We start from the raw sequence: 13,528 nt of genomic DNA on the forward strand, positions 1-13,528 counted from the left end.
TGGCATGACCATCTCAATAAATGGAGAAAATCATTCACAAAATTCAACAAACCTTCATGATAGAAACAGTCAACAAATCAGGAATATGAGGAAACGTCTTCCACCTGATCAACGGCAACTACAAAAAAAACCTGCACCTAAAAATTACACTTAATTGTGAAAGGCTGAATGCTTTCCCCTGTAAGATTACAGACAAGACAAAAATGACTACTTCTATTCAACACCGTACTGGAGATTCTAGCCAAGACAATTAGTCAGTAAAGTGACATATTAGAAAGGAAGAAATGAAGCTCTGTATTCACAATGAACATAATATTGTCTATGAAAAAATCCTATCTAATCTGCTAAAAAGCCTTTAGAACTAAAGAACAAGTCAAGCAAGATTTTTAGAATAAAAGATCAATATACAAAAGAAATCAGTCATAATTCTACAGAGTAGCAATGAGCAACCCAAACATGAAGAGAATTTCATTTACAACAGTATCAAAAAGATAACTAGATCTAACATAAGAAATACAAAACATATTCCCAAAACTTCAAGGTTGTTGAAGGAAATTTAAGAAGACCTCAATAAAAGGAAGTCAATAAACTTCCTCAATAAAAGGAATTAAAAAATAAATAATAAAGAACAGGAAAGCAAAGGTACAAGAAATAGCAGCTCTAATTTATTTCTCTATGAGAGTCTTAGGTCTCCTTAAATGTTTTCCTGTTTTGGCTCTTCAAATCCAACCTAAGCTAAAGTGAAGAGGTATGGTAGATGCTGTTACACATATGCACAGTTCCCAAAGACCCTAGTAGGGTAAAGACCAAAAGGAAGCAAAACTAAAAGAAGATAAAAAAGGAGAGCTGGGTTTGATCCCTGGTTTGGGAAGATCCCCTGGAGAAGGGAATGGCAACCCACTCCAATATTCTTGCCTGGAGAATTCCATGGACAGAGAAGAGCCTGGTGGGCTACAATCCATGAGGTCGCAAAGAGTCAGACATGACTGAACGACTTTCATTTATTCACTCAATAAAAGGAAAGATATTTCACACTCAGATCAGAAGACATAATACTGTTAGGATGGCAATACTTTATACAAATTGAACAGACTCAATACAGTCTCTACCAAAATCCCAGCTGGCTTCTTTGTATAAATTGACAACTGATTCTAAAATTCATACAGAAATTCAAGGGACCCAGAATACCCAAAACAATCTTGAACAAAGTTGAGAGACTTACACTTGGCAATTTCAAAACTTACCACACAAAGCTACAATAATCAAGATAGCGTGGCACATTCATTTCAGTGGAACATAACTGAGAATCCAGAAATAAGTCCTCATGTTTATGTCAACTGATCGTAGACAAAAGTACCAAGTCAATTTTATAGAAAGGAAAATCTTCAACAAATGATGCTAGGAAAATACATGGAAAAGAGTTGGACCCTTACCTCATACCATATAAATAAAATATACCCAACTAGAAAATGTTTGGGCTTCCCTTGTGACTCAGTTGGTAAAGAATCCACCTGCAATGCAGGAGACCTGGGTTCGATCCCTGGGTTGGGAAGATCCCCTGGAGAGGGAATACCCACTCCAGTATTCTGGCCTGGAGAATTCCATGGACTGTATAGTCCATGGGATCACAAAGAATCAGACATGACTGAGCAAATTTCACTTTCAGAAAATATTTTCACCAGTTATTTTGTTAGTCCTTAAGGGAAATGTGAATCAAAATAACTTCACACCCATTCAGTTCAGTTCAGTTCAGTCATTCAGTCGTGTCCGACTCTTTGTGACCCCGTAAATCACAGCACACCAGGCCTCCCTATCCATCACCAACTCCCGGAGTTCACTCAGACTCATGTCCATCGAGTCAGTGATGCCATCCAGCCATCTCATCCTCTGTCATCCCCTTTTCCTCCTGCTCCCAATCCCTCCCAGCATCAGGGTCTTTTCCAGTGAGTCAGCTCTTTGCATGAGGTGGCCAAAGTATTGGAGTTTCAGCCTCAGCATTAGTCCTTCCAATGAACACTCAGGACTAGTCTCCTTTAGGATGGACTGGTTGGATCTCCTTGCAGTCCAAGGGACTCTCAAGAGTCTTCTCCAACACCACAGTTCAAAAGCATCAATTCTTCGGTGCTCAGCTTTCTTCACAGTCCAACTCTCACATCCATACATGACCACTGGAAAAACCATAGCCTTGACTAGACGGACCTTTGTTGGCAAAGTAATATCTCTGCTTTTTAATATGCTATCTACGTTGGTCATAGTTTTCCTTCCAAGGAGTAAGCGTCATTTAATTTCATGGCTGCAATCACCATCTGCAGTGATTTTGGAGCCCAAAAATATAAAGTCTGACACTGTTTCCACTGTTTCCCCATCTATTTCCCATGAAGTGATGGGACCAGATGCCCATTAGGACTGCTAAAATTTAAAAGACAACAATAGTATGTGTTGGCAAAGATAACAGAAAAATTAGAACTCCCATTCATTATTGGTGGGAAAGTAAAAATAGTATAGTCATTTTGAAAGAGAGTCTGGCAGTTCTACAAATGGTTAAACAGAGTTGTCATATGAGCCAGCAATTTTACTCCTTGGTATGCATCCAATAGAAATGAAAGTGTTTATTCACATTAAAAAAAAAAAACTTGCACATGACTACTTATGGCAATAAGCCAAAAGACAGAAAAAATCCAAGTATCCATCATTTGATGAATAAATAAATACAGCATATCCATACAAAACAATATTACTTGGCATTAAAAAATGAAAGTTTTAACACAAGCTAGAACTTGGATGAAACTTTGAGAACATTATATGAGTAAAAGAAGCTACTCACAAAATGTCACATACTATATGATTCCATTTTTATGAAATACCTTAAATAGGCCAACCTACTGGTGGCTCAGATGGTAAAACGTCTGCCTACAATGCAGGGGACCCAGGTTCAATCCCTGGGTCAGGAAGACCCCCTGGAGAAGGGAATGGCTACCCATTCCAGTATTCCTGCCTGGAGAATTCATCGTCAGAGGAGCCTGGTGGGCTACAGTCCATGGGGTCATAAAGAGTCAGACACGACTGAGCAACTAACACTTTCACTTTTCACTTTCACAGAGAAATTATATATCTAGATATAGATTTATTTAGATAGAGCCTACTAATGGGTACAGGATTTTTTTTAAGTCATTAAAAATGTTCCAAACTTATACTGTGGTGATGGTTACACACTGAATATAATAAAAAGCTACTGAATTACAAATTTTAAATGAGTGTATGGTACATGAATCTTATCAACTGTTTTGTGTCCCCTCAAAATTCCTATGTTGAAGCCCTAATTCCTCATATAATGGTATTTGGTGGTGGAGTCTGTGAGGGAATTAGGTTTAGATGAGGTCATGAGGGTGAGGCCTCCAAGATGGGATTAGTGTCCATATGAGAAGATGCTCTCTGCTATGTGAGGACAGCTAAAAAAGCTGCCACTAGAGAGCTCTCATCAGACACATAATCTGCTGGCACCTTAATCCTGGACATTCCAGCTCCCAGAACTTTCAGATAGAAATGTCTGCTATTTAAGCCACTACCCGCCCCCCACTCCCACGCCAGTCTATGGTATTTTGTTAAAGCAGCCTGAGCTAAGACAGGGAGTTACCTCAATGAAGGTTTTTGTTTGTTTGTTTTTTAATGAAGAACCACTTGAGTAACAAAGGAAGAGAAACTCACTCTACCATACAGAGAGTTTTCAAGCAAAGACACAGGACAGAAATACTCAAGAGGCCCATGGGACTAGAGCAGTTAGCAAGGAATACTTAATCGGAGAAAACATTGAAAATATAAGTTTGTATCTGACTCACTGGCCCTCAAATGGCAGGCAGAGATGTTCTCTGTTTCCCCAGCAATGAAGGGGGACACTTGGATGTTACATTATCTCTGCAACATTTCCTCCCCCAAATAAACAGAGCAGTTTGCTTTTGAAAGCAAACCACCATGAGCTGTGACTAGGGTCGAATTGTCTTTCAGAAATAGAGGACTTAGTAAAACAATCTCCTTACTAACAAATACATTCCCATAGTAGTTTTAGGTTTGTTTATTTTCCCCTTAGCACAGCTGCCCAAGTTCTTCCAACCCACTCTTTACCATATGGATGAACATCCCTGAACGCTCCACTATGAGCACCCTGAGTTGTGTTTGCACTGAAAATGGCTGAAACAAAGTATCTGAGTGAGTGAAAGAAATCTGCTCTCCTCACCCCTTTATTCCCACCCCCCAGTACTAAACTATATTGGCTTCATTTTCTTCTCTCTCTCCTAAGAAATACCACCAGTCGTAAATATTGTAGCTGTCCCCTAGACTCCAACTGACATTTCATGCAAAATTCATTTTAGAGAACATCTACCTTTTAGTGATTTATAACCAAAGTGTTAGGGATTTCAGAAAGCGCAAGATTTGAAATACAACCAAACAAAGACCTCACCTTGTCAGTCACCGTGCACTCTTTTTCCGGTGGGTGGTGGTGCATTGGAAACTTATTGTTCTGAAATTAGAAACAGAGCAAAACCTCTATGTTCTTGTGAAAGGGATTTAACTGTCATTATATGAAAGATAGAGAGGAACATTCTTGCCTGCCTTGCTATCAACCTGAGGGCTAGATATTTCACTACATCTTAGGGGACCCCAATTATAACTGAGGAAAAGATGCAACTACAGTAAACTTCACGGAAATTTTCACAAGAGATGCTTTGATAGAAGGAGTCCTGTGGGGAAAGCAGGGGTGAAAAGTGGAGATGGAGCCTGGAAACTCAAGTCTAGGCCTTCTTGTTTCCAGTTTTGATGCTAAACCAAGTAACTTTTGGCTTATTATTTAGCTGCCCTGTCCCACAGTCCTCACTTACAGAATGGAGATCAAACTAACCTATCTTGTGCCGCACAGAAGCATTAGTTTAGAAAAAAAGAAAAAGCATAAACATCAAAAATTCTGTACAAAGAAGCTATGTCATACAAAGATGCTTTAAGCCATGCAAACACACTTCAAGAGGAGTTTGGGGTGTAACGGGAATAACTATTTTCATATATACCTACACACCCACTCTCACTTTTTATAAAGAACCAAGAATCTCAATTAAGATGTTCAAAAACTACCAGCTATAATGTGTTTTCATACAACCTTCTCAACCTTGTCTGTCACTTTAAATATTTAGCCATTTTAAAAAAAAGCACTTGAACACCTGTGATACACAGAGACTATTTCATTTCCCTACTAGAAAAACAATCGAGTGAATTTAAATAAATCAGCTCAATGTATCTCCAGCAATGGCCCAGCTGCCTGGTTATTTGTCCCTGACTTGTCATTAGATTCAAGTTATCCCTGCCCAGAAGATTTATCTATCAAAAGCACAATGTGTTGTTGGCATTCTTTGGAATAAGAACATCTGAAAAGCTATACAAGGAAAGGGGAAGTGACTTTGCTATAACTAAAAGACAACCTCTGTTTACACAGATTCCCAGTTCACTGTCCCCCTGCTCCTCCAGGATATCCCAGCTCCTAGCCTCCACCCCCTCTCCGCCCATTTCCGGCACCCCCCCACCCCCATACTCAGAACAAAATGCTGTCATGCAGTGGTTCTCTCAGTGAGGTCCCTGGACCAGCAGCGTCAGAATCACCTGGGAATCCGTTAGAAACTTAGAAATGCAGATTCTCAGGCCCCGCCCATGATGTTCTAATCAGGAATTTCTGGGTCTGAGTGGGACCCAGAAATCTGTGGCTGGCCAATCTCTCTCAGAGATTCTGATGCGCTCCCATTTGAGAACCACTGCTGCAGCATAAAACAGTCATACAACTGCTCCAGTCACATCCGTCTCCAATCTTCTTACCCACACAATCTCATAGTTACTACTCTAGGACCATTGCAAGTCACCTTAATTTGGACATTATTTTTTTACATTGATAAAGCAGCTATAAACCTACCCAGAAACTTTAAGTTGTTTGGGCTATGCTAGGCTTTTGGGTTTTTTCCTTCTTTTATAATTAGACCATCACATATGCTAAGCAAAGACATCAATATCCCTCAGAAGAAGGAGCTGAGATCCTCACATGCACTCTCTCCAAGCAAGTAGGCCAGAATAATTTCTTCAGTTCTTGCCATGCAAGCATCTTCTCAGCAAGATGTGAGCCGAGCAAGGAAGAAAGCAAGGAAGCCCGCACTATGGAGAGCCTCTTCCACCCACAGGCGTCACCTAGTGGGCAGTGCTGAGACGGAAGTGGCCTCAGAGTGCTCACCACAGGCCTGACACCTGGCGACCTGGCTGCAACCACTGAGACCTCATTTTGCAGCAGAATGACTCAGGCCATGGGGACAGGCCAGGCTGGCTTGCAAAGAGGGGTGGGCAGTTCTAATCACAGTGTTTAGTTACCCTGATGTCAACTGTGAAGATGAAAAAGTATTTTTAAAGAATATATTTAAATATACCTTATTTGAAAGCAAGACCTGAGATTGCAAGACAAGGCAGCTTCCAGGTTTCAGATGCAAAGACTATCAAGATAAAGACACACATCTCTGGCTTGGCTCTAGCTAAAGTAACACAGCCCTGGTTTTTCTATCAGGGTGTGTCCTGTAAAAACTCTGCACTAGGCGGTCTACTTTGTTCCAAAATTTTAGGATGCTGCAATTCCCCCAGGATGCCCTGATGTGGGTATTAATCTATGACTCCCAGGCCCTCGAGATCCCTAAACCATGGTCCCCACCTTCTGCCTCTTTGATTCTGCCGCTGGCTCCAGCCACCATGCAGCTCTCTCCCTCCATGACTCATGGGCGCCGTAAACTCGGTTTTACAGTGCCGCTAAGACCCTGCTCAAGTCAAGTGAATGAGGGCAGAGCACTGCTAACTGTAGCAGGACTGTTTTATAGGAAAGGCTGGCATGACTCTCACAACGGTAAGAGTGGGGCTCCCATGTGGTCAGATGTGGGCCTGATTAAACAGCAGGCTTTCAATGTGCACTGCCGCTCACACGTTTCATCAGGGATGGCTGTGTCAAATACTTATGGAACTGCCAATTTTAATTTTCAGTGCTGCAAAACACCACTCTCCACCCCTCAAATTCTCAGGTTAGAAAGGAAGCGAGTTGCTGTCTTTATGCTTTGAGAATTGTTTAATATTTGAAGAGAAACCGGTAAAAAAATCTTCATAGAAAAGTGGCTAAATTTCAGCAGGCTGGAATACTGGAGCTGTGAGCACCCGTGATTGGGCAACAGGGTGACCCCCGACCCACGGAGAGGAAACCTGGGAAACCGCCTGTGACCCAAACAGCCTCATACTTCAGTGAGAGAGGAGAGCAGGGCTCGACGGAGGAAACTGGGTACCCCCATGCCAGCCCCACACTTCCTTGAGCAAATGACCTCTCTTTCTCAGTTTCCATTTCCTTATTTCTGAAAGGGGGAGAAAATTATCTTGAGGAATAGGAGGTGTTTGATTAATATCTTTCTAAGTAGTAGATAGTAATAAAATAATCCACTTGCATTCACACCTTGAGGAAAGAAATATTAGCAGTATCTTTGAAATCCCTATATGCCCATCTCTGTGCTCCACCTAGAAAATTATCAACTATTCTTATGCTCTGAGGTCTGCCCCGTCAACCAGATGAACTGGCTTAGCACTTCACAGACCAGCACTATTTTATTCACTGGCCAAGTAAAAATCATAAGAGGCTTCAAAAAAAGGGCTTCACTTCAGTTGTGAACACTCCCATTCCTGCATGCTTTGGCCCCAGTGCTTTTCTAACCTTTATCTGGTTTTTGACATACTGCCTCATTTTAAGCACAATTTTTCCTTGGTTTCTGACCCACAGCTTCTGGGATCTTTCTGATCTAACCCGTGCTTTACCCCAGCCCTCTCAGTTCCAACTTGACTTAGCTTCCCCAACCCTGAATTCAGTTGCCACCTCTGTGCAAGGTCTCAATATGATGCATTATGAGAGGGGGCAGTGAGCTCTGCTCATGCTGAATGGACTGAGGGCAACAGGAGGCAAGGTGGGAGAAAGGATGCTTGGAAAACAGATTATGAACCCAGAGACACAAGCGATAAATCTTCCCTCTGGTGTGATGACAGTGAAAAGTTAACCTGACTGCAATACCATTAAGATAGTGTCAGGTTGAGAATCTACCATTCCAGACTAAAAGGCCATGTTTTTATAAGAAATTGCAAAACTCTGCACAGGTGTGTTGTGGTTTCGAGATACAGTGAGAGAGTGTCATAGCACAATAAAAAATGGATGTTTCTTTCCTTTCCACATTCACTTGCTCCATCTCTCCCCTCTCTCTATCAATCTTCCCCAGGCCAACAACTCATTCATATGTCCTTGGAGCCATTTATATGGTGCCGAGTCCACACAGCCAAGTGAAACCATCTGGTCCACAGTAATGAGACCTATTTTCTATTCTCAGCATCCCAGGACATACCAAGAAAGGAAGAGACCTGGCCTGGGCCCAAGTGATGTTTGCAACACACCAGCAATATGATAAGCCTAACTACTAAATATAAGTCAGGACCCAAATTAAGGAGCTAATAGTTCATATGGGGTCAATTAAAGTCATGTAATTTATTAAGCCCTATGGAAATAGTTCTCGCAGTGTGGCTCTCAGACCACCAGCATCAACATCACCTGACAACTTGTTAGAACTACAAACTCTCAGCCTCCTCCAAAGCCTACTAGATCAGAAATTTGGTAGGGGGCAATTGTTGCTTTAACAAGCCTTTCAGATGACTGATGACCAGTACAATTTGCAACCCTCTGCTCTACAGCTGAGTTTCTCAAACTAAGCACTGACATTTTGAAGCAGATAATTAATGTTGTGGATGCTGTCCTGTGCGTGGAAGGATGTTGGGGAGCATCCCTACTAGGTGCCAGCAGGAACTTACCCCCAGTCACGACAATAAAAAAGTGTCTCCAGTCATTGTGAAATGTTCCCGAAGAACAAAATAGCCCCCAGTTGAGAACTACTGCTTTATGGAAAAGTGTTCCCTGATGTGAAAAGAATTATTAAAGACAATATCACTACAGGATGTTAATAACAGTGCACAACACAAGGGCATACAGTTATTCTCTTCTAAAATATTTAAGGGAGACAAAAGTCTGCACAGACTCTAAAAGAGTAACAAATCAATCAAGCTCTTGGAAAAATTCTACTTCCTGGTAATCTCTGAATTATGGAGTAACAGGTGACTACTATTTTATTCTCTGTACATTTTTTGTTTTCAAGTGTTGCATTCCATATGTGTGGTATAACCAGAGCAGAACAGAGGACTTAAAAGACATAAAAGAAAAATGACTGGGATAAACACTGAGGTGTTTTAAATTCAAATATTTCTTCCTTCACTTTAGCAAAGGAAGTATGAGTCCAAAATGACACTTGCACTTTCTTGCCAAAACTGCTCTCATCTGACATTCAAAGGGGGAAACTAAAATGTGTACACAGTGCATATTACCTGCCACCTGCCTACCTTTATAAATTGCCTACTGCTTTCACATACATCTTGTTTATCACAACAATCCTTTAAAGAGTCTGAAGCCCCAAGTTTCGTCTACTAGTAAGTTTCATATTGTTAAATTTTAGTGTCAAATGATATTCCAACAATTTTCTCCATCATAACTAAGAAGCTTTGCTGTTCGTGGTTTCCCAGCCCCTAGGACAGACTCACAGTCTAGACCCTTGCTAAACCAAGCATACTTTCCAGACAAACAGCACAGGCATCACCCAGGAAGTATTTGCAGTGTAGAATCTTGGGGTCACTTAAAACCTCATTGGTCAGAATCTATATTTTAGTAAAAATCCTCCTGGTCACATTAAATTTGACCATCACTGACTTGGACCAGGGAGTTGATAGTCATCTAAAGGCTAGCGTTAATACCTTATTTATTCATATTTCCCAATCCGTAGCACCATCTGGTATTTTCTCAATGTATCAGGTTTTTTTCTTGTTGTGACAACAAATTATCAGGAGTTTAGTGGACATAAGCAAAAAAAATACATAAATGTATATATGTATATATATATATATATGCTTATAGTTTTGAAGGTCATCCAAAATGGGTTTCACTAGACCAACAGCAAGGTGTTGTCACGGCAACATGCCTTCTGGAGGCTGTAAAAAAGAATCCATTCCCCTTGCTTTTGGGCTTCTAGAGGCTACCTGCCTTCCATGGCTTATGGCTCTCCTCTCAGACTTCAAAGCTACCAGCTCTTCAGATCCTTCTTTCTCCTCCCCCTTCACTTACAAGGACGCTTGTGATTACACTGAGCCACCTGGCTGCTCTCCCCATCTCAAGCTCATTAACTTAATTATACCAGCAAAATACAAAGTAGTCGATTCACAAATTCTAGGGATCACAAGGACAATTTTTTTTGAGGAGGTAGGGATTATTTTTTTTCTATCACACTTGATAAATGTTTGCTGAACAAATGCTGGTGAGATGTGGAAAAAAGGGAACCCTCATATATTGTTGGGAATGTAAATTGGTGCAAACACTTTGGAAAATAGGATGCAGGTTTCTCAAAAAAACACAACAAAAATAATGTTGTGTTGGCTATCCTGCATTAAAAATAAATTTTAAAAAAGAGCAAAAAAAGTCCCACTAAATATAGAACTACCATATGACCCAGAAATTCCACTCTGCATATGTATCTGAAAAAAAAGAAAACACTAATTCAAAAAGACACAAGTACTCCAATGTTTATGGCAGCATTATTTAAAATTGCCAAGATATGAAAGCAATCTAAATGTCCATCAATAAATGAATGGATAAAGAAGATGAAAGGATATAATGGAACATTACTCAGCCATAAAAAAGAGTAAAATTTTGCCATTTGCAGGAACGTGGATGGACTTAGCATTATGCTAAGTGAAAAAAAGTCACACAGACAAATACTTTTTTGCATTATATCAGTTATATGCAGAATCTAAAAAATAAAATAATGAATATAACAAATAGAAGAAGACTCACAGATACAGAGAACAAACTGGTGGTTCCCAGTGGGGAGAGGGAAGGGCAAAAAGGGGGCAGAGGATCAAGAGGTATAAATTCTTAGATACAAAATAAGCTACAAGGATATACTGTATGACACAGAAAATACAGCCAATATTTTATAATAACCATAAATGGAATATAACCTTTCAAAATTGTGAATCAGTATATTGTACAGCTGTAACATATAATATTATACATCAACTATATTTCTATCAGAATTAAATTTTAAATAAATTTTTAGAAAAATTTTAACAAATGTTTGCTGAATTGGACTCAAATTGGCTGAACTGATCTATGGTGGCTCACTTCTGCCCCAACTCCTACTTTCTTGGGAATATCCTCTCCTTTCTAGTCACTCTGGTGCTTCCTGCAAGCCAGCCTAGCTCCCTGCCCCCATTTCCACTTTCCTGTCCCTGACCTGGCCCCCTTATTTCATCTTCAGTGAGACTTCCAGTATCAGCACTCACTTCCTCCCACTCTCCTTTCACCTGCCCAGCCTTGTCCATTAGCCACTGCCTATACCTCCTCCTTTTTCTGCCCTCTTTCCACTGTCTTCCCCAGAACATCTACTCCGGAGGTTACCTTCCTGGCAGGAGCCTGATGGCCCAGCTACCAGGCTTTCCTCTTTCAAATCTCCCTGAATATTCACAATGTTACCATCCTGGGAAGATATCATTTCTGTATTTATTCTCCAGTCAAGCTCACAAAGAAAACTCAAAGTAAGAAACCACAAATAAATATATGATTTCATGTTTACAAAGCACATTTCCATGGAGATTCTCAAAAGTGCATAAGGTGGACTTCATTATTGCCTCTACACCATGGCGAGTAGATTAGAAGGCTAAGAAAGGCATTAACTTCTGGATGAGAACACAGACTGAAAAACTTTTGTACACAATGACAGCCAAAGTTTACTTTCAGAGTTCACCTCTTAAGTGCGGTTTTTCCCATGAATCAGTCCATCAGATTAGCTTGATCACCACAGAGTTCCCAGGGGCAATGGGACATAGGAAAATGTTAGGATTTGGGGAATTTGGAAAGCATATCACATTGTGGGAGAGACCAAAGCAGGATGACAGAAACTTAGTGAAGTGGTAGGATTCAGAGAGATACAAATGGAAAAAGAGTAGCTATTCTCATACCTACAAAATAGGGCTGATAAGATCTCCCAAGGTGACTTGGAGAAATAGCTGAGCCAACATGAGTGAAAAGTACTCTCCAGCTTCAGTCTGTTATAGATGTTAAAGTACTAATGATGACAATAACTGTAAAAAAAAAAAAAAAAGTACATTAAGTTATACAAGAAAAAAAAGAGAACTCAGACTAACAGCTTTGCCCACGGTGCCCTGACCATCTTAGCCTAAAATCACTAGGGGCAGGAAAAATTACGAAGCTGGGACAGACACATTCCACCTTACTGACAAAATTCCAATTTAGTTTTAAATAGCTATGTACTCAACTGAAACATTCCTCAGCCACACTGAAGCTATGAATGGACAAGGGAAGTTCTGGACATTGAGGCATAAACAGAAACCAGACAAAAATGTCTGAGAAAGTTTTGCTTTCCTGTCATAAACATTGACCTTTCCTCTTTATCTGCTTCCATGAATACGTGTGTGGAGAGCAGGTGTAATGGCTGGAACTGCAGCAGCTATATTGTATGCATGACAGAGGGCAAAAATTGACAGACCTCAATACTGAAATCCTTGAGCCACTGGATCAATACAAATAACTTTCTATCTCTAGAGTTCTTTTTGCATGAGAAAAAAAGTAAGCCCTTAATTGTTTAAGTAGCTATTATGCCCATTCTTTGAATTTTCTCATCCTTGCACCCAAACAATTCTTTACTGATACAGAAGCCTCAAGTAGGCACTAGAACTGGTCCTGGGAAAACTTGTGCCTTTGATAAAATGAGGTTTTGACACTTTCCCAGCTTCACTCCCAAAGTCCATCTCTTTCATGATATCCCCTACTCTCTCCTCATTGGCCTACTTCTCAGAAAGCTCAAATCATTGAGATTTAGTGCAGTCCTGAAAAGTATCACTCTATTAGATTCCACCACCTAACTTATGAGACCTCTCTGTCCTCATGCGATTAAATTAATCTCTAGCATTTCACAGTGTTTAATAATTGTGGGAAATTATTTTATTTTATTTACATTATCTCACTCCTAAAACAAATCCTTAGTGCCATTATTTTCAAAGTGTGGTCCCTGGCCTGAGCAACATCAGCACCATTGGAAGAAATGCAAATTCCTCAGAAACCTTGAGGATTTGTGCAGCAATCTGTGCTTTATCAAGCCATCCAGGGGATTCAGATGTGTGCTAAAGCTTGAGGGCCATTGCTATAGAGTATTATGCACATTTTTCATATAAAGAAATTGAGGCTTTTGTGAATTATATTGATTTATCAAAGACCTCATAATAATGGGTTGGAAAAAGGCCTTCTGGCTCTTATCTCAGGGTTAGATTAAATACTACAAGTAATTTTCCATCCATATACATGCCATTCTAAAGGGAGCTGTCA

The 13,528-nt window shown here is 40.3% G+C and overlaps 1 protein-coding gene across 2 annotated transcripts in view; it reads right to left on the reverse strand.

Annotated features, from left to right (window-relative positions):
• Nucleotides 1-3,022: 3,022 nt before the first annotated feature.
• The window catches only part of DMRT2 (doublesex and mab-3 related transcription factor 2), a 40,929-nt gene continuing 30,423 nt past the window's right edge, over nucleotides 3,023-13,528 (reverse strand). Inside the window, exons 4-5 of one of the 2 annotated variants that reach the window (XR_003108181.2) lie at nucleotides 12,145-12,267; nucleotides 3,023-4,516 (exon numbers count right to left, since the gene is read on the reverse strand). The gene's annotated coding sequence lies outside the window, so the exon portion shown is untranslated. Of the gene's footprint in view, nucleotides 4,517-10,974; nucleotides 12,268-13,528 lie in introns of those variants that run through there. The other variant, XM_025281577.2, reaches the window with a different exon arrangement.

Source organism: Bubalus bubalis, chromosome 3, assembly GCF_019923935.1.
Source record: "Bubalus bubalis isolate 160015118507 breed Murrah chromosome 3, NDDB_SH_1, whole genome shotgun sequence".
Taxonomy (NCBI): Eukaryota; Metazoa; Chordata; class Mammalia; order Artiodactyla; family Bovidae; genus Bubalus; species Bubalus bubalis.